This window comes from Anas platyrhynchos, chromosome 1 (genome assembly GCF_047663525.1).
Source record: "Anas platyrhynchos isolate ZD024472 breed Pekin duck chromosome 1, IASCAAS_PekinDuck_T2T, whole genome shotgun sequence".
In the NCBI taxonomy this organism is placed as follows: Eukaryota; Metazoa; Chordata; class Aves; order Anseriformes; family Anatidae; genus Anas; species Anas platyrhynchos.
In genome coordinates, this window is record NC_092587.1 from 46,100,993 (window position 1) to 46,122,576 (window position 21,584).

A 21,584-nucleotide genomic window follows, 5' to 3' on the forward strand; every position below is an offset into this window, starting at 1 on the left:
GGCACTATCTCACGTGACAGCAACATGCCAGAAGAACAATGAAATTGGTGAAGCAATAGAAGGAACCTCATAAGCATAGACTTAAAAAAAAATAATAAAATAAAATAAAATAAAATAAAATAAAATAAAATAAAATAAAATAAAATAAAATAAAATAAAATAAAATAAAATAAAATAAAATAAAATAAAATAATAACTTGCATGGAAACAGAGCCGAGGCTGTAGAATCATTTCCTAACTCTTCCTTCCAAAAGAAGCATTCAGAGAAAATGCTAATATTTGCTCCACCCACCCTGAAAGCGCCCTGAAATAGTGCTATCATAAGTCAGCACTGTTCCATTTCTACAGACGTGTTAGGACCTATCTCACTACTATTTAAGCAAATTATATCAAAACTGTTAATTTTTTTTTTCTTAGTGTGACTCATGCCAGCTGGACTAGTCTAAATATTATTAAACATCCTTAAATATATTCTAGTCAACCTTACCTTGTGCCAGAAAGGCTAGTTAAGAAGAAAAAAATATATATTCCAATAAATCCTGCTCAGATGCTGTGGTGACTAGTGTTACAGTAAGAAAACCAAGACTTCAAGAAATTCTAAGGTTTTCTCAATAAATTTATTAGTATGTTTACCAATCCTTCAGGAAGTATTTCCACTGCTGTCACTTGATAGAAGATTTAAAAAGACAATCCAGGAAAGACTACAATTTTCTATAAAAAATAAGAAGTGCTTAAGTGTCTTGATCACATTTGAGGGAGATGTTTCACACTTACAAGACTAGATCTTGAGTGTGCCTGGAAAAGGACCTACTTTCTGAACTGCCAGCAGGATAATAATACTTTTATCCTGGCATCTCTAGGAGATACTTGAAACAAATCTTTGGGAGCACAATGCTAAAAAAGGCAGTTATTATGAACATAGTGATTACTTTACATCAAAACCTAATGAAAAGTGCTTTTTCATATTATGGTATCTACAACATCACAGAACTCAGTATTTTTATGAATATTCTGAACTCATACCTGCATATATGTACAAACACAGCATGCTATATAAATTGATATTATTATTATTTATTTATTTTTAATGAAATAATGATGTTTATAGTCTTAGGAGCTTTTCAACAGCGACAAACACAGTATTTCAAAAATTGCATGTCAAGTCTACCATGCCTCTGGGAAGACAAATCAGCATGTGTTACATCTGTAAGTCTGCAAGCACAACTGTTAAGTGTATTATAATCAACAGGAGGAATGCAGAGTACCTCAAAGGGAAAAATAAAAGTTATAGTAGATAGTAACCACTTTCTTATTTTCTGGAAAAAATACTAAGATGCTGAAAATTGCTCATACTTAAATTGCTATTAATTAAAATAAGCCATAGCTACTTTCTCTCCTCCCTACTCCCTTTTTGTCCTCCTCCCCCTGCACTCCACAAAGAATCACAAAATATCTGTATAATGGAAACTTAAAATTCACTGAGTTTTTCATTTAGAGGTAAATTAAAGTTCCTTTGGTTAACATTACTGTGAATAAATTGGAGCTTCAGTTTTGGTAACTTTTTTCTAAAGGTAATTGAATTTTCCATACGAAAGTTTAGAAAAAAATGTTTACTAAATGGACAGAGAAAATAGTTTAAAAGCCCTTTTAAACATGGCTTTTTCCAGCAAATTTACTCTTTCTTCTCTACTTAAGTGGCCACTGTGTCCTCTGCCCCCACTTATGCATAGAACCAGTTGTTATTTATTTATTTATTTTTGAAAGTGCTTATCTGTGGCACAAAGTGCAGGAGTGTTTTCCCTTTCCTCAGAACTGAATTTTATCTACATCCCTTGACAGACCTCCCAGTTTCCCCAAACTGCTGATTTCTGATCTTTCCCACTGCTTCCTTTCTCGAGTGCATTCTCAGCACCAATATCCGTAACACAGCCATGCAGTTGCAGCCATGCCTTTTGGAAGGAAGACTGGCCCTGGGGAATAAATTGGACTCCCTGGGGAGGAAATCCTGTGCACATGAGACAGGACAGAGAAAGCAGCATCCCACTACCTCCATTCAAGAATTCCCAGAATCCCCAAGGCATTAGCCACAGGGACAGGACAGGTTGGGACAGGACAGGACAATATTGCTGAGCCTCAGGAGAGTTACGCAGATGCACAAGGACATCATCTAGCTGATTTCCTCATTCTGGCTCACCATCTGCAGGGATGAGAACTGCCATGTAACACGGACTGTGGAGCTCCCGTCTCTCTTGGGCATTGCTATTTCTTTTGTTTAAAATTCTCAGGTTTTAAAAAATTGATTAAGAAGCTGAGTCACAATCTGATTTAGTTCCTGTATTAAAAAGGTTAACGCAAGCAGCCAAGAGTCACATTAACATAACAACAGCAAAATCAGTCCAGCATGAGATTGAATGCACTAAATTCAGCCTTAACCCCAACTATGACCTGTTGTATCAGTCTTCAATTTTATCTAAGAAATTCCCACTTCCTAAATCATTTGAGGAAAGAAAAAATAAATCTAAGCAATTTAAATAGAGCATAGGACTAATAAATAATTCATCTTTTCACCAATACATAATAATCCACTTCTAAGATACTTCTTGGTAAAAATCTTCACAAAATATTTCTTAAAACATTCTGTGTCTACAAATCAGAACTTCCCTGAGTACGGACAATGCTGGAAAGAATGAAGAGGAGTGAGACAGATTAAAACGAGTAACAGACCTAGATTCTGTTTGCAATATGGGTAAAATATACAAAACAGTATTTTGCATGCAGCAAGATACACACACGTTCTGACAGAGTAGGCATCTAGAGTAACTTTAGAAAGTGCCTTTGTGCTATCCTTGAAGTCATTGCATTCAAAAGGATGAAAACAGGAGTGGAAGAACACCTTTAAAATGCCTTTCATGTTTTCTTCCAGTCCAAAATTACAATTACCACACACTTTATAAGCCTGCAGCCAGCTTTAGTAAACTGCTACTTACAGCTCTTGCATGACAGCCAACAGATGAAAGCGATGAGTGAGAGCTCTCATTCATTGCTGCTAGCAACCCACTGCCTTTCTGATCCCTTTCTTCAGAAACAAAGATTAGGTGGGGGGAAATAAGGTAAAGGGTTATTTTTAAAAGTCCGTATTTTTAAATCACCATCCAGGAGCTGGCTGAGTTGAGCTCTTATTAGTTGCCTCTCATCTCCCACTTCTGTTTCCATAGAAACCATCACAGCATCATTGCCTGCTTCACTATTCCAAAGTCTTCAAATTCAGTCGATTCCAAACCTGGCTGGGCACACAGGTGAAAGATAATGGCAGCAGTGCTTACGTGCTAAAGTCTGTGTGGCTAACCTCCCACCATATGGAGACCATATACATAAAAGAGAGAAGTCACTTCTACCATATTGTATGGACTGGGGCAGTAGCCTGGTCCAAATCCCAGCTGGTTCTGCAGAAGCTCTTCACCTTTTCTCCATCACTCCTACATGAATGCATAGGTGGACAGGGATGAAGGACATGTCTCAGTCCTCAAATTAAAACCCACAAAAGTTGGAAAAACAGTTAAATGGCGGACATTGATGTACATAATCTGCACAGCAAAAAGGCAGTTGGTACGAAGTAGCAGATTTCTCCATTCGGCCCCTTTCCCCTGCTTCTAGGAAAGTATGGTGGATAGTCTCAGGAAATAAATTTGGGGACAGGGGAAGGTGGTAAGAAAAAAAAATCTGAATATTTAAAGGTACACAGGTGCCATGGACACTTCAAAAGCCTTTTGTCCATCATATTTGTCTACTTCAATGAGTTCATCTAGGAAGAAGAAAGCTCCTTCCAGTGCCATTCACTCATTTTATAAAGAGAAGACACTTAATATTCATTATTTTTACTTAAATGGTCTGAAAATGAATAATCAGGTGGATTTTTTTAATTTATTTATTTATTTATTTATTTTTACCTTCTGCATCACCTTTATCCCTATCAGAATATACCCAAAAAGTGACATTTTGAGATGACAGTTTGAGTCACCAGGTAACCAAAACTGACTAGTCGAATGCAAAAGAAAGTATTACTCACTACAGACTGCCCAAGGGGATTACTAAAAAACCCAAGATGGTGAATTCCTCTTAACAAAAGGAGCAGAGATGTTCAGTGAGACAGTCACTCAGTATGGCTTACCCTGTCAACCACAGTTAATTTTATTTCAGTTTGAGCAAATTGTTCTCAAAATAAATCTCATCTTCTCTCAGGCACACCCTGATAGGGAGAAGTTGGTTATGGATACAAAAAACACAATAAAGGCTGCTACCAACTTGCTTACAACAAGGAAGCCCACAGAAACACTCACTCAATACTGAATAAGTAGCAGCAAAATCTAACCTGTGGAAATCCAAAGAAAAGAGGAAGTATCCTTACATGTCTGGGAACTACTGCAATAATATCTGAACATGATTCCTCCTCTTTGTACCTACTAGGCCCTGCAGACAGTTTCTGTTCGAGAGATGTTTCCAAAGCATGCCAGATCACCTGACAATCTAGAAGAAATAGAATTCTTTTTTTTTTATTTTTCCAATGTATGAACGCCTCAAGCTCTATATGAAACTTGTACGTATAAAATATCAAACCATACATTCCAGAACAGTTTGTGAGCTTGGTGAGTGTGAGTAGGTCTAGGCACTGCATAATAAACATGATTAACATGTAAGTGAATACACATGTACACCCACAATACATAAATTATAGATGCTCCATATCTATAGTTTTTAATGGAATGCTAGAACAAACCGACAATCAAAATGTGTATCATGCTGCAAGAATGAATTATGCATAACAGGCTTTTGTTATATCTAGAGTTGTGAAGAACGTGAAGAATCTGGCCCTTGTGTAGTTTTGTAAATTTTGATCCAAATTTTCCTTAGATTCCCCAGTCCAGGTTTCTTACCATTACCTTGATCTTAGAGTAGGGCTCATTTTGGCTGAAACAACTGGCATGCTCTTAATTATACCCAGTACAAGACAGATGGAGCTAGTGGAGCGTCCTCAGCAATGAGGGGCCATGAAGATGATTAAGGGACTGAAGCACTTCTCATATGAGGAAAGGATGTAACAGTTTATCCTGGAGAAGAGAAAGCTCAGAATATCTTATCAATATCAATGCATATAAGTACCTGAAGGAAGAGTATGAAGAGGAGGGATCCAGGCTCTTTACAGTGGTGTCCAGTGGCAGGAAAAGAGGCAATGGGCATAAACTGAATGGGAGGTTTTTCCTTTTGTTTTAAATACAGTTAGGGTGCCCCAAGCACTGGATTAGTTTGCCCAGAGAGGTTGTGGAGGCATATTTCTTGGAGATACCCAAAAGCAATCATGGTCCTGAGCAACCTGTTCTGGGTGGCTCTGCTTGAGCAGGGGGCATTGGACAAGACAACCTCTAGAGGTCCCTTCCAACCTCAGCCATTCTGTGATTCTGTAAATATTTTATAGTTACAAAAAACACGTAAAAAGAAATAACTAAGTGAATTTCACGGATATGGAAGGTGATGAACTGAAAGAAAAAATGTCATCTTTGTTTAGTAACAGTTTTGAATCAATAGGCTGAGTGCAGATAGCAGTGATCTCAAGTTACTTCTCAGGAAGACTGTTATTTTCAACAATATCAGTATACACATATTTATGTTGGCAAAATTTTGTGTCCAAAGCACTTAACCATTCCTTCTTTCAGAGAGCAATTTTCTAAAACTGTGTTTTTCAGCCTAGCAGTAAATAATTTATTTTCCAATAAAACATTTCAAAGGTATAATTTATGGAGCAATAATACCCAGTATCATGGATTTTTATTTTTTAATGTCTATTACTATCTCATTGAATGGTAAGTGTAAATTTGGGTTCTCATCATAGAAGAACAAATTCCATTTGTATCAGTGTTGCTGGTACAGGATAGTACAGCTACTGTTTGTGACAATGCAACAACCCTACTAAGATATGCTGAGCTAGGAATTGGTTTCTTTGCTGGAGAAACTTACAGCGCCCCAACCATACTCACCCTGTGTCAAGCTGCCATATTTCCTCAGTTATGGAAAGACAGGTTAGTGCAGTAGTTAAAATGCAAACTGAAGGCTAGTTCAGTTTCCAACAAGGCGTTCAGTTTCCAAATCAACATCTTCCAACTGATGGCCAAGTCAAGGCCTTGGGGACCTCAGCTCTCTGCTCTCAGGGCCCCAGCAGAGTAACAGGAATTTAGATTTTAAGATGATCAAATTAAGCAGTAATGAAAATAAGATTGCTATACAAGTTATTGGTACAGATCACATTGCTGCTTAGATAGCATGGTTTATGCAGCAAAATTTAAAAATGTAATGCCAGAAGCTGAGAATAACACTGCAAAAATGAATCAAGTCCATGCCATCAGCAATGAATACACTGCCACCATTTTCTCATGCCGCAGGCCCAGACTAAGATGACAGCTGCTATTGAAGATAAAGATGATTTTGTGGAAGTGCTTGAGGAATTACCAGCTAGACATGAAAGTACAAACTTCTCTTGCCTCTCTAAAGGAGAGGGCTGGCACCCATGTAATCAATAACAGCAGACTGAATAAAAGAAAAAGGAGCTAAAGGAAATACCTTAATAATCTAGCAAAAAGCCCACAAAGGTAAGAGACACCTCTGGAAGACATAACCTACCTATTTTAGTAGTGTGCTTGCAATTTACTCACAGAACAGCACAGAGAGCATCAAGAACTGAATTTGGAATCAAGAGGCCTTAGTGCTCATTCAGATTCAAGGGGTATAACACCTTCGTCTAGGAGACAGATCTAGGGACTAATCTAAGTGTTTCAGCAAGAAATCACGTTACCAGACTCAAGCAAGAAAGACTGTATCCGATCCCTTTCAAGATGCAAGCACAGGGCGGGGGGGGAGGAAGCAGGGGGGAAGGAAATTGAAAAGAAAAGAAAAAGCACCCTAATCACACGAGTACTTGACACTGGAAACCACCGAGGCAGGCAGCTTTTCCCCCAGGAGGCACAGAAGTGAGGCGGGCGGTGCAGCGAGCCAGACCCACGTTTCCACCAACGCCAGCCCAGCTCATGCTGATGCCTTGTGCCTGCACCTGCCAAAGGGGCCGGCCAGCCCTCCCCAAATTTGTGCTTTGACACAGCTGCCTCTCTCACACTGACACCGGGGCTTGAGCAGCCATGCAGCCAGCTGGATCAGGCGATTGATCTGCCTGAAACTAACCCTACCAGGGAAAGAAAAGACAGATTAGTTTTCAGTTGGTCAGAGAGCTTCAGAAGTCATTTCTGCAACAAAGAGGAGGGAGGACCGGAGCTTTTAGTGGTATTGCTGGCCTGGGTCAGCTGAGCTGATTCAAAAACTCTTGCTCCTCCAGGCACACAGCCACCAGGCAGCCGAGCAAGCAGCCCAACGCCAGGTGATCCCAGCAGCCATCTGCATGTGCATCCTTCGGAAAGGCACTGGGCTTAGCGGAGGGCGGCTCAGCCTGCAATTCAAGTGGAGTTAAATTATCCAGCAGCTGCCCCAGGAGGTCTCCAGCAGAAAAGATCACAACAGCTTCGTCCTTGGGTATTGCAGAGAGACCTACGTGTCACGCAGTGTTTGGGGCTTGCAAACATTTGACATCATTGGTCAGTAGCATCATCAGGATGATTGAAGATGATGAAATTGATGCACAGAGACAAAGAACACTGCTCTCACTCAGCCGGGCTCTGGCAGAATCTATTGATTTAATGCAAACAAAACAATACGGGTAACAATATTCAAGACAACCTTGAGAGTTTATTCTGACTGCCACATTAGTTCAACAAAATGGATGCTATACAAAACTGTAATTCTCACAAAATGTACACTGACCACACACTTTACACACATATATAAATACAGATACTAATCTTGAAGATTATGATAGAGGGTGCAAAGTTAAATAACAAACAGGAGAGGTACCAAAATTAAGGCTGATCATGAATTCAGAAACAGACCTTATGATAATGGTAAATTATAAATGTATAAATTATAAGGTATAAATGGTAATTATAAAAAATATTTTTTTTTTATTTTGGGGGGGCAGATCTTATGATAATGGGTTTAGTTACAAACTATTTTTTTGGGGGGGGGGGGGGGAGTGGGGGGAATATCTTATTAAGTGTAAAGGAAGACTGTAACTGAGTAATGGATTATTTCATCCAAATGACTCTGTTCTCAGGCATCTTCTGCCTGTGAAGTTATATGCAGACAAAATCAAAGACAAGGAAGTTGTCCAGTGGGGAGGAGGGATGGCATGCTGATGATACCAGGGCCAAGAACCATCAGATGTTAAAACGATTCAAGCTTTTGCCATTCAGCATCCAACTCAAAAGCCCTCTTCTGCAGGTGAAATAAAAAACACGCAAGTCACCCAGACCATGTTTCCAGCTTCCATAAGACTTTAGTCAACGAAACATCTCAAGAGAGACAAGGACATGAACTCCAGTGGACAGTCAGACACTGAGGTATGGAAAATCCCATCAGGAAATTAATAAATTATTAGCCTTATTATCAGCTATGTAAAAGCAAAGTCATATCTGACCAAAACAGTTACAGTGATAGAGACAAACATAGGGTCTTCATGAGGGAGAGAGGACTGTCCACAGCCTATGCAGATGGGTGACTCAGTTGTCCCAGGAAAAGAAAATAGGAGCAGAGGACTTGCTCCCCTTGAGTCACTGTCTCTCTGGCCACTTGTGGCCAGGGGCAGCAGCAGGCTGGGTAAACCAGACCTCACCTGGGAGCTCACTCAGTTGGTTTCCCAATGCACGCACTGTACCAAAGCTGCCAGAAAATTCAAAGGTGGGGGAAAAAAAAAAAAAAATCCTTAATTTATAATTCCTCTGCACTGTTTGAGCTACATATGACCTACTGTAATCACCTATTGTGTAAAAACAAACAAAAATTATTAAAAACTATACATCTTCTTCAAGAAATTATTTCATACACAGTTTTGGCTACATCCAAAATTCAAACAGAGGGGACCAGTGTTACATGTCAAGGTGTTTTACTCCAGGAACATGCATATATTTCATGAAAAACATCAAGGAGAGAAAAACAACAACAAAATTACAGTTTATGAGTATGCATCAATTTATGGTTATATTATGATTTATTCTTCTGTATTCCATTCTTCCAAAATATAAGAATTATTACTTAATATTGTTAAAGGATACCACACAGAACATATCCAAACTATCTACATGTTATCTGCAAAATTACATGCAAAATCATGCATTTTAAAGGCAAAAATGCAAGTTTCTCCAATGTTATACCTTTATTTCAAAAGCTGGACTATCTGATAGCTGTTGACAAGAAAGAATAATTATTAACTTTATTAGGAGAGGATAACTGAGTAGAAGAAGCCTAAAATTGTTTCCGCTTTCCTGCAGCAATTTGCAATTTGATGCATCTTTCTTACATAATGTTTCATAAATGGGAAGTCTGCTACAAAAAATTAAGTTGTAATACCAGTAAAGGAAACTTGTTTCATAATCTGAAGGATATCCCAAAAAATGCAGTGATGAATTTCTCTCTCATTTTTGTACTCCAGTGAGTACAGTGATATTTTTGCTGGCTAATCAACACTGTTTATTGTGTGACTGAAATAAGAAGATATAATTTCTATATTCTCCTTTCTTAAGTTGAATTCTGGAGCTCTGAAGCAACCATTTCAGTTACCATACTTGTATTTAGACAACCAAAATATAAGAAAAACAGGGACACAGACTGTGTCCTTGTACAATCCCTTATTCCAAAAGCAATTTCTGCTTGTGTATGCTGAAACCAGTTAACTTAAATATAGGTGTGAAAAAGACAAAAGATCTACATCACTCAGCACAACTTCTGTAACTATTGTGCTATCAAATTAAGAATTTTCATAAGATTAAAGAATTAACTTTTTTTTGTACTTTGAAAAAACAAGTACTGCGCATTGAAGTATTGTCATGGACAAAATGAGTAATGCCAGATCAGTAATTTTAAGTGTTTTTCTAAGACATTTCTATTTCAAAAACCTTTTTAAAAACATCCAGTAGTCTTTAGGTCTTTTTGTGTGGTAACATCTACTTCAAAGTGAGAAGTACTGGCTTAACAGATTTTTATTATACAAAACAATCAGTATATGAACATCAGACGATTCTAAAGAACATCTTCAAGAGGAACATGCAGGTTAGTTTTGTCACCTGTATCCTAAAACCTTTTTAGTAATAGCTACTAATAACTGCTACTCCTTGAGGACCTGAAGCAACAGCGCTATAGTGAACATACACCAAGGAAATGCCTCTGCAAACTCAGTTATCAATCTAAATCTGAAAGGCATCTCAGTAGTCCCAAATTCCATTTGCAAATTCCATTTCTTGGAGAATTTATTCCAGTAGCAATTATTATCTACAGATAAATCTGTCACCACTGTAGATTCAAATTTTCAAAATCACCTCAGGAAGACTAAAAATTGGCACAGTGGGCTCAATTAAAATCCTAAGACTCACTCTAGCCTATTATTGAAAATGAGCTATGAAAAAAATAGGTTTCAGAAATAATACTTTTACTTCAACTACACTAGTTTAAATGTGAGCACAATTGAATTATTTTAGCTCCACATCTGCCTACCTGTACTTAACAGCAAGCTATTCTTCACATTTTTAAGGAGCAAAGAGGTTTTTTTTCTTTTTTTACTCACTTTTCTTTTTTCAAGGCAATACATATATGACACTGTACTAAGATAAACAATTGATATGACTTTCCCCTCTACAAAGTAGTGATAGCCAATTTAGTAGAAACTATATTAACATACAGCTTAATGTAACCTTATTTATTTATTAATACTCCACCTAAAAAAGATTTTGCTTCTGTTACTGGGCATTCATTATCACAAGTGTTTGGTGTATCTACACCCTGAATGGTTATGAGAAATTTTGATGCAACAAAATTATTACTGCTCAGAGCATCAAAAAAGCACTCTACATTCTTAATGACCTGTTAGAACAGCTCATACAGAAAGAAATTCTAATGTATGTGAAAGATTAAGTGCCATTAAGAACCACACAAGTAGCACATATCTGATAGTAGCAAATATCTGATACTACTTGAATACAAGGAATGTGTCTAAGAAACTGGGAATTTCCTACAGCCAAGCCACAGTTTATTTGACTGCAAATACTTTTACAGTTAGTAATAATGAAGCAGCAGACAAACAGCATGAGAAATCGTATTCCTGACTTTTTAATATCTGTACAGAATAAATAAATTCCTAATTGATCAATTATATATTCAAGCGGGGAAACAGAATGCTGGCCTTTCATTGTCAATTGACATCCAGTCTCATCACCAGAGAGCACAAATGAAATGCTAATGGAAGAGAAGATGAATGCCAATTTCCTTCACTTTGCTCCAAGTTTCAGAGGCTCTCTACAATAAAAGATAGCTGTTTGTGGAGACTGGCTTGTTCCATACCATTAACTCAGAACAAAACATATTTTTAGTGGGACAGCAGTGTTTACTTGTAAGAACTGATGAATTGTACACCGCCATTTATCACTTGTAGACAAAGACATTCAGGCACAATTTTGGACATAAATCAAGGTACATGCTCCTAAATAAAAAAGGGATTGCTTAAGTCCCTAAAACTGCATAGATTGAGGTCAGATTGGCCATAGCAACCAAGAATGGTACTTAGGCCTCCAGTAAGACTTAGCAACCAATAAATGAGCTCAGATCTCTTTTCATCTCCACTGGTGTGAAAGCCAAAATTAAAAAGATTAGATCACGCTGCACCCACCACAATAGACTTCACAGTGAAAAAGTCATTTCTAGCCTTTGATTCACATCAAATAAATAACATTCATCCCTTCCATAATGAACAACTTTCAAAGTAAATTGAATCTCCATAGTGCTGCTTTCCCTTGCTGCACCATATTTACATAACAATATATCACAGGAAGCTCAGAGTGGGTCTTACAAATGGAAGACCGAGTGCAAGGCAGCTTTAGTGCTGATTACAGTATATTCAGCTTTAAAATGCTTCTCTTTTAAACATAATGCAATGTAGATTATGACAAACATAAACAATGCTTTAAATCTTGCAGGATGAAACTTTGTCATTATTTCAATATGGAAATCACATAGTAAACAGCTCCCTCCCCCTTTCCTTTCCAGTCCTTCCATTTGAGGATATTCAGCAAATTCTACTTTCTAGGAGCGCCGACGATACTATCTGTCTAGCGTTTCCAGGAAAAGGCATGGTACATTATTTCGTTTTGACTGCCTCTTTTCACACTATTGCTTTTCATGTTTATATATATTTTGAAGTACTCCAACAACACGTTTGGACATAGCAAACACATAGGTTATCTACTATGTTCTTCTCAGACAAAGCAGCAGGTATTATTGTTCTACCTCTCCCTAGAGCGGTAGCTACTTTTGAATAGGTAAAAGCTGAGCACAGCTGCAGGAATCTAACACGGGTTTGCAATGAGATCAGAAAACATATTGCAAATGTTTGCGTTGTATTTTCACTGTATGTTCTGTTTTCCCCTGCACAAAATTTATCATTACTAAAACTGGATCATCATTCCCCTCTTATTGCAGGTTGCATAAACTAACATTTAAAGGAAAGCATTCAGAAGCAATACATTAAAATAAGAATTCTAAATCTACAATAAAAATATGCAGAAATAATTTCAGTCCTCTGCAGCAACAACTCATGTAGATCATACTATTTGAACTCAGCAGGGAACCTCATTAATTTTTAAAACTCTCTGACCCCAGTGCAGTTAAGGGTGTAAAAATAATTACAAATTAGGGTTGAGGGAGCACTGTTTTAATATTGCATGTGTACTATCAGCTACACGGCATTTTACTGTGGATGTATATGAATTATAGCTAAGCATAATTTTAACTCAGTCACAATGCAGCTTCACAGTTAATTTTAAAAATGCAAATGTTAGAAATGTTATATTTTTAAGAACGTAACTATAGTAGCCACCACTTCTATGCAAAAGCCCTGCCTGCTTTCTGCAAACAGTCTCGTAACACAAAGCACTGCAACCACAGTTTTAAAAGCTAGTAACAGCCTGGATACCACAGTAAACAGAAAAATTTCTATAACAAGACACGTTTGAAAGCTAACAATTTCTAACTTATTTAGAAGGCTATAAAATACTTGGCTGCGGGTATAAATAGTCTCTCTTACCTAAAACTTGTCAGCAGAAAGATCCTTCTCCATTGTTGTCACCTCCAGTGCCCCCTCTTGCCACCATGGAGATTGGTTCTGCTATGTTTATTGCTCTGTGCCTCAGTTACAGCCGTGACACTGACACGAATCTGCCGGCAAAGGGGTGTGTGCGAGTGTGTGCGTGTGTGTGCGAGGAGAGAGCCCACTGACTTCGGGACTGGGAACCTAAACCTCAGGCCAAGCCAAGGCTGGATGAAAATGATCAAAGCTCTGTCCCTCATCAGCAGAGCAGACAAGGTTTTGTCCCCCCCCCCAGCCCCCCAGAGCGAAGCAGGGCTGTCAGTAGGGATTCCCACTAGCAAGCCTCTAGCAGAGGCAGACCGTCTCCTGATTGCTAGTGCCTGCCCAGCAGCCTGTGCAGAATACAGGTAGCTATTGTTCCTCAGACAGATATGTAGCCAGCCACTCAGACTCTGACAGATCTCAACAAACCAGTGAGCCTGCCTTCATTTTAACTCTTTATATACTAGTGCTTTACTTTTTTACTAAGGTCTCCTTTTGCTCTGGAGAAGGAGGGGCAGAAAAAGCAAAAAATACGTAAGACCATCGGTACATTGTTCTGGTTTTGTTATGGAAAGTGTTTCTGAATTTCGTGTACATGGGAAGAAATCCTACGTAAATTTAGAAGCATCGATTTTAATTTTGAAATCTGATCTAGCCTACTGTTGGGCAACACAGCAATAGTACACTTCAGCAGTCAAACAGGATTCCAGCTCTGTAAGGTAAATAACTCCTGCTCTGCCGCCTTTTGAATTCTCATAATTCATGAGGAAATAAAACAGTTTGAATAGACACTGTGCATCTCTGCACAAATATTCTAGTTATTAAAAAATAGTGTAATTTAATGCAAGTGCTTCGTCATGGGCAGGGTTTTTTTCCACCAGAAATCAGTTTGCAGCACTGAATGGAAATGAAGTTAGGGTCCCCAACACAAAACTGTTACAGCAAGGACGTAGCTAGCCAGTTAGTTGCAATAAGAGGAAGCAGATACTCATGTCAGTCTTGCAGCGATCTTATTTTTTTGTAAGCAGATTTTACTTAATAGAAAGGATTTTTATTTTGTATGACATGAATCTTAAGAATGTCTTCACAATGACATGATCAATGAATCTGTTAGATAAGTAAGGTGTCCTGATATTTATATTCTGTGCTTGACTATTAGCAAACAATTTGTTGTCATATGAAAAACTAAAGATTCTGCATTCTGTTTAAATATTGTATAAGTTCAGCCCAGGTATACACTCCAATTTTAAACATAATTTTTTTCCCTTCTTCAGTTTAAGCCAGTCTTAACTTTATTTCAAGCAGGTTGCAGTAGGATATACATACTTTCTTTTGAGTGGGTTGGTTGAATTGTTTAAGGCAATTTTAAGGTGTGAAGGTTGAAGATTACAACATTTTCCCCACAACAATAAAATCTGATTTATAAAATACAGTTTTATGGTTTTGTTTTGGTTTGAATATTAAGACTGCTAACACAAGTGCAAATTAGTCACACAATGTCAAAAACAATATTTAGACCTGGCAGAACCTATCAATTCAGACAAGACTCAACACAAATTACACAAATAATCATTTTATCAGCAACGTCATAAAAATCTGGATGCAATTTATTTGAAAAATTGCCATTGGTCATTTTATTGTGTTTCAAAGTAATCTTTTCTTAATGTTTGAGAATTTTCTTACACTTCTACAAAAATGCCAAGTGTCCAGTGACTTTCAGGATTCTTGCAGTACAGCAAAGAAACAAGCAGAGAAGCAAGAAAGCAAATCAGTGTTACACAGGGCAATGCACCCTGTGTGGCAGAATACCCCTAGAATACCAGATGTGGTTTGAAGCAGGATTCAGCATTCACAAACCCTACTTCTATTTTATCAGTCAGTATCTGACTTAAGGGAAGTATCAGTCCTTAAGGACTATTGAACTGTTCTTATTTTTTTTTCTCAGCAACTTATAGAAGTGCCCAGCAGCATGTAGAAAGCTTTCACTTAAAAATATATTTACAAATTAATAGTGTTCTTCGATAAAAAGTGATTTTATTACAAATTCTGAAGCATTCTGCACCCGTTTCCCTTCTCTTTTGAGCAAACCAGTAACACTGGCCACTAAAACCTTAAAGCGTAACTAAAAATTGTTGGGGGAGTATCTGCCAGGCAGCCTCTGTGCTCCTAGGTGCTGGTGTAACTCCCCAGAGGCTCAAGGAGCTGTGCCAGCTGACAAGCTGGCCACAAAGCTGCAACACTGGTGGATAGCAGAGAACAACCCGGTCCTTTCTACCCTACACAGCACTGCAGAATGGGGGCCACCAATACCACCCTGTGAAAAGAGCAGTCTTAAGCACAGGTATTGATCACGTGAGAAGTTTCTGAGCATGGCCGTATCTGATGGCTAGCCAAAGACAACACATGTCTTTGCCTAGGCCTTGCTCAGTATATGCTGGTTATATCTGCTGCCTAGTCTTTGGCTAGGCCTTGCTCCTGGGGTATTTCACATTGAATGGAGTCTCCCACACATCTTCCAGTGCTGTTGTGATTGACTCCTGGCTGGGTAGCTATACAAATGCACATGCTGTTCAAAAACAACATAGTATTAAAAAGCATAAGGTTGTGGGAGAAAGAAAAGGAAAACTTTCCACAGTGAGATAATGACAGAGCTGGGCACCTCACAGGAGGATGGAGAAATCTGTGCTTACTGTGAACACATGACTTCCTCCCCAGAAACCCTTTGCTGTTTTTACTGGAACAATCTCCGGGCTGTGTTCGTGAGGAAAACAGCTTTCTTTGGGTTTTCAGACAATACTGAAGAAAAAATACTTTCCAAAAGACCTTCTGCACCTCTGATGGTTGCCTTTGAGCAGGAAGATGGCCCTTCTAGTCAACTCTACCACAAGAAACTGACAGCAACCACCTTGCTATAAAGTACAAATGGTGTGATTTCTGTAAAGGACAATATTTGTTTATACTGATAAGTGCTTAAAAAAATAATCTTTTAACAACAAAAACAAGCGCAGACTGCTGCTTGAGAAACAGGCATTGTGTGCACAGTGTTGATATTTCATCTCATGTAAAATAGAATATTTTAACAGTTTGAAATGATTTCCCAGAAGGAGAGCATAAAGAAAACCATGTCTGCCCTGCATAATAACCTTCTGCCTGAGAATGTTGCTTGTGACCACACGGCTGTGGTGATTTCTTTCAGCTAACCCACAGTCATACTTGCATGAACAAAGCCACATGCCAGCACCACGTATCCATCTTCCTTTAGAGATCCCATTTTAATGATTCTTTAGTAAATAGCTTTGTATTAAGAGATTATTCATACCAGATATAAAAAAGCCCAGTGTTTCAGTAACTGTTATAGAGGTGAAATAAACATCACATATCCCAGCACGTAACCTCAATTAACCTTTTGCCTCAGTTTGTAGGCAAATTATCTATAAAAAGTGAGCTCTCCCTCTGATCAAAAATCAGGTTTAATACTTCATGTGGTTTGTGGCTAGTTCTCTATACAAAAGAATATAACTCAAGGAGATCTTTATGAGCTGCAATTTAAATTTAACTGACTTTGTCAGTTCTTCTTTTACTTAACATAAAAGGTATTGTAAAACATGATATGAGAAAGCACTGATACTTAAAAACAAATTACTTAAAATGTGGTAACTAAACTTTATTTATTACAGAAAATACTTTAAAAGATAAGATTGGAAATAGCAAGATATAGAAATGTTTAGACTGGAGCAAGTGCCCTGTTTGCTTAGGATGTAGGCAAGTGCAGCACATAGTTTAGAAAAGAACTTATGGTTAATATATGCTCAACTATAGTTGTACACTGTGATATAAAACAACCAGGTATTACAGTTGATAGTGTTCTTAGGTTTCCCAAAATTTTATGTATATATAACAAATGAAATAGCTTTTCTTTAAAATGCAGTGCTGAAGAGCACAACTTTTTTTCCCCTCCATTCTTTCTCAGAAATATAATTAGGGTATTGCATTCTCTACTAGATGCTTTGTGAAAGCAAATGTCAGGGATTAGGACTCAGCAAGATAATTACGAACATTCTACATAATAACATAGGAAACCAGCATCAGAGAATCATTTCACCAGTTCATGTGCCTCTTAGAGATTACACTTTTGATACATGATCTGTTGGGAAAAATGGGTAGAAGTTGACAGTACATGTATCTTCCCCCTCTCCTGCCGACCCCACTCTCCCCTCAGCATTCTATTACTTTAGAGTTAGTTTCAGGATATTGAACCACGGTTCAAAATAAAGCTTTTCATTTGTAAAGCTTCAGATTCCAAATCCCAAATGCATACTTCACAAAACCTCCCTCCATTCAACACTAAGCCCCAACCAAAAGGGCAGGTTTGTATATTACAGGGTACATTTTCTATTTATAAAAAGTTTATTTTTAAAATCAATGCTGGACCGTGTTCCATATTGACACAAGAAATAAACAGAATGAGATGTTTCCTAAAAACAAAGCACAACAAAACACAATATAAATGTGATGAACATGAAGAGAGTTCCTCTGGTTTAAGTAGCCAGAGTACATTACAGATGCTCCAGTTTGACAATTCACTTGTTATCAGGAATTTGTATTTAGCAATTGTTCTCATCAACTCAGAACCAATGTGGACCTACCGCTTTAAGTGCTGATCCATGGGAATTGCTGGTTTCAAAGGGCCTGAAGTAAAGTAGCTGGTTGGAGGAAAAACAGGCAGGACTGCCCCTGTAGCTTCAAACTGCCGTGTATAGTTTTCTTCCTTGGAATCTTTTGATAAAAGTCAGAATACAACATGATTTATTGATGTAGCAAAGTCATTACAATTCAGAGCAAAAAATGTTATTGGACTTCCCTCCAGCTAGTGCTGTTTAAGGAAGCCTTTAAAAAGCAATTTAATTCCATTCCACAAAGTCAAATTTTCTCCACAGATAATTGGTTTTCATTATATGTATAAAAAGCTACAATGAAGCCAATGTGTCAAACTATATCTTTTTTAAGATTTATATTTATTACTGAAAGACAGGCCTGTTTTTGCAAGAATCGTATTGTCTCTGTTTTTCCACTGTTAACCTGAAAAGTCTTACTGTTAACATAAGCACACATTATAGTAACATCCACCATAAAGTCTGAATGTAATCAAGAACTCCTTTGCCCTCTCACATTTATAGCCAAATAATTCCATGCTGTCATCTGTCATAGATTAAATCTTCATATACAAACTTGCTCAATATGAGTTAAAACATTCACACAGTTTTCAGAGCTTGAGACACTTAGTTGGAAAGTACCTGGCTTTGGTCATTATAAATATATTTCAAAACTGCTATACTAAAACAATATTAATGCTTGTTATTCTGTTTATATATGTAACATATAATAGTGCCTATTACCACAGGACATGTTTATATTCAAAAAGACTAGGAACAGCCGTGCTGTTTTGAGCATCTTGAAACATCAAACTTCCAAAGCTAATACACTAATTACAGCCGAACAACAAAACAAAGAAATTCAAAAGCTATCAAAGTTTGAAAAACAAAAACGGGCATTAAATTTTTCCATAATTACAAAACTTTATCAAAAAATAAACTCATTCAAAGCCCTAATCCTACTTATGAGTTACATATGACTAAAAATAATCTCCAAGCTAAAGCAACCAAATGCAATAAAAATACTCACCCTCATGCTCCTTATATTTCATGTCTTTTTTCTTTTCCTTTTCTTTCTTTCTCTTCTTTTTTTCTTTCTTTCTTTCTTCCTTTCTTCTTTCTTTTTTTTTTTTTTTTTTAATTATTGTTTTTTTTCCTAATAAGACCAGGAGATTGAAATTTAAAAGCTTTAGTTACTGTCCTTCTGTTCCTGCAGCTCTTCAGTTGTACAGAGGAAACTTGGCTGGTATTGTTTAGAGAGAAAGACAGTGGCCTGTGTAAGCCAAGAGACTCTGCACTGTCTGAGGATCTCTGCAGTGCTCTTAAACTCCTCCACTGAGACAGGTATTTGTGCTGTCTGTTGTCCAAACAGGCTCACCAGAGCTCTCACAGTCACCTTCATTTTTCAGTCTTGCAGGCCCTATCTGCTGAGAGGAGAGAGGTTTCTTCCTTTCAGTATTTATTTGCTTTTGGATTGGAGGAAGAGGCTCAGAGATTTTCAATTTGAGATCAAAGACACGCACGTAATGGGACGCAACGGAGTTTTCTGAATTGTGCTCAGAATAGTAGTCCCTGAGTTCCCACATTCAGTGCTCCCAACTCCAGAAGCTTCATGAGTAAAGAAAGAAAGATAGATAGACAGATAGATAGATAGATGCACACAGACACACACACACATTTTAAATATATTAGTTTTCCCCCCTGCAGCACTGCAGTCTCTCTATTGTCAAATAATAACTGTATCTGAAAAGAAAGCACTTAATAAGGCTAAGGTCAGACTGCTTAGACTTGGCATTTGCTGCGATAACAAATCAGAAATGATAGCATCGTACAGATTTATGAATTTTTTGCCCCCGCAGTCACAAACATCAGACGTTTACTTTATAAAGAAAGCTTTTAGATTCTTCCTGCAGTTTCCATAGTGATTTCATTTTTCCCCTTTTATCACAGATTGGCTGAAGTACTGCTACCCTTTGTGCTTTAAAAGGCTTGTGCTACCAACTGTCGATAGAAAGGCACTGTAGCAAAAGCACACATGCAACACATACTGTCAAAAATAATTGAAATAGATAAATGCTAGCTAAAAAAGGTTTCCGTATTTTCTCTGCTTGGTCTGAACACTACCGGAGAATAGTATTTCATCTAAGTAAATGTAATTAACTTGAGCCAACCATACTCCTGTTCTGTTTCCCTTAACCTATGAAACTTCTATTAGAGCACTTGTCTCACACAAAATAATCTCTTCACAAAAAGCTTTAATAGAGCTTACATGGTATAAAATGTCTGCTTGTTAGATATAAATTAAAGTAATTTCATTCATTCTTTTTGAATCTTTCAAAGACAATGTTTATGCCAATGATATTTTTCCTCTTTCTCATAAGTTTACTCTTTTAGAGAATTGGTTTAAGAAACAATTACACTGTTTCTGGCAAAGCAAACAATGCTCTCTGTTGCTGGAAAGATAACCACCTTTCAAAGTAAGCCTAGAGGATTAGTTTCTATTTAACCCCTTGCTAAACAAATGAGACAGTCATCTCCTCAACAAAACAGAACTCAGCTATATAAACATTATTTTTTAATTCAGTTATCATGCCTTTAAAAATGGAGTCTTTAGATTACAGAATGCATCCACAGTATTTCCCTACCACTTTTTCAACCAGCTTAATAGAAAATGGGTATACTGCTAATCCTAGCCAGTTGCTTCAGCCTCATGAGAGTTTCTATTCTTATAAGTCAGAAACGGCCTATTAAAAATACTGAAATCATATCATGTAGTGATAAACATATTACAAAAACTCTTTGAACTGGAAATTTTCCAGGTGACTATAAAAATACTGAGAATGAAATATTTGTCCCTGTGAATTTTGCATTAACTTCCTTGTTTTTTTACAAAACTGGAAAAAAAAATCCACAGGATACAGTACAGTTAAACAGATATAGTAATTTAGGATAAAAAAGAAAATACCAGGCAATGTTCTTTTGGATATACTTATGAAAGTGATTTATTTCCAAATAGATTATCTATGCCAAACCATCAAATTCCCTATTTTCATGTCATCTTTTTATGAGGGGAGTTATGCAACTGACTTTTGTTGTTGGGAAATTAAAATCTAACGTTAGGCATTCACATCCATTAAATAAGCAGTAACTGCAAACATGAAGTATGTTAATACTTACTGTCGATAAAGTTCATTGGACGAAAGAGTTTGCAGCATGATGTAAGTGAAGAACTAAATGTAAATCGATTATCAATAGAGATTTGAAATAAAAAACAGACAGTTATTAAGACTGTGTTGATTACTGACATGCTCCACAAGTGGTCCTGGCAAAAATCAATACAGACAGATGTAGCAGTTTTGGGATCTGATCTGAGCTGATCTGCCCTGGGATATGAGGGTGAGCTAGTGGAGCTCCTGTAGTTTCTCTTGCCCCTCTGTAAGCAACCAGTGAACAGTCACTTTTAGCAAACTTGACAGAATCTGTACCTGTTCTTCATACCTATTTTTCCACCATCTCAAGGGTAATTTAATGAGCCAATTAAACAATGTATTCAAGTAATAACTCAATCTGGCTTACAATAATTAATATAGTCTTTTTGAAGATTTTTTGTTCACAAAACAAAAACATAAAGCAAACAAAAAAACATGCTAAACAGTAATTTCTGTCCA

General features: G+C 37.3%; 1 long non-coding RNA gene across 4 annotated transcripts in view; it reads right to left on the minus strand.

The window, feature by feature from the left end:
• The window catches only part of LOC110353323 (uncharacterized), a 99,527-nt gene extending 79,848 nt beyond the window's left edge, over positions 1 to 19,679 (minus strand). For 2 of the 4 annotated variants that reach the window (XR_011808512.1, XR_005262693.2), the window contains exons 1-2: positions 18,947 to 19,679; positions 17,911 to 18,040 (exon numbers count right to left, since the gene is read on the minus strand). This is a non-coding gene — a long non-coding RNA (uncharacterized lncRNA). Of the gene's footprint in view, positions 1 to 13,219; positions 13,603 to 17,910; positions 18,041 to 18,946 lie in introns of those variants that run through there. The other 2 variants (XR_005262692.2, XR_002403664.4) reach the window with 2 other exon arrangements.
• Positions 19,680 to 21,584: the final 1,905 nt, after the last annotated feature.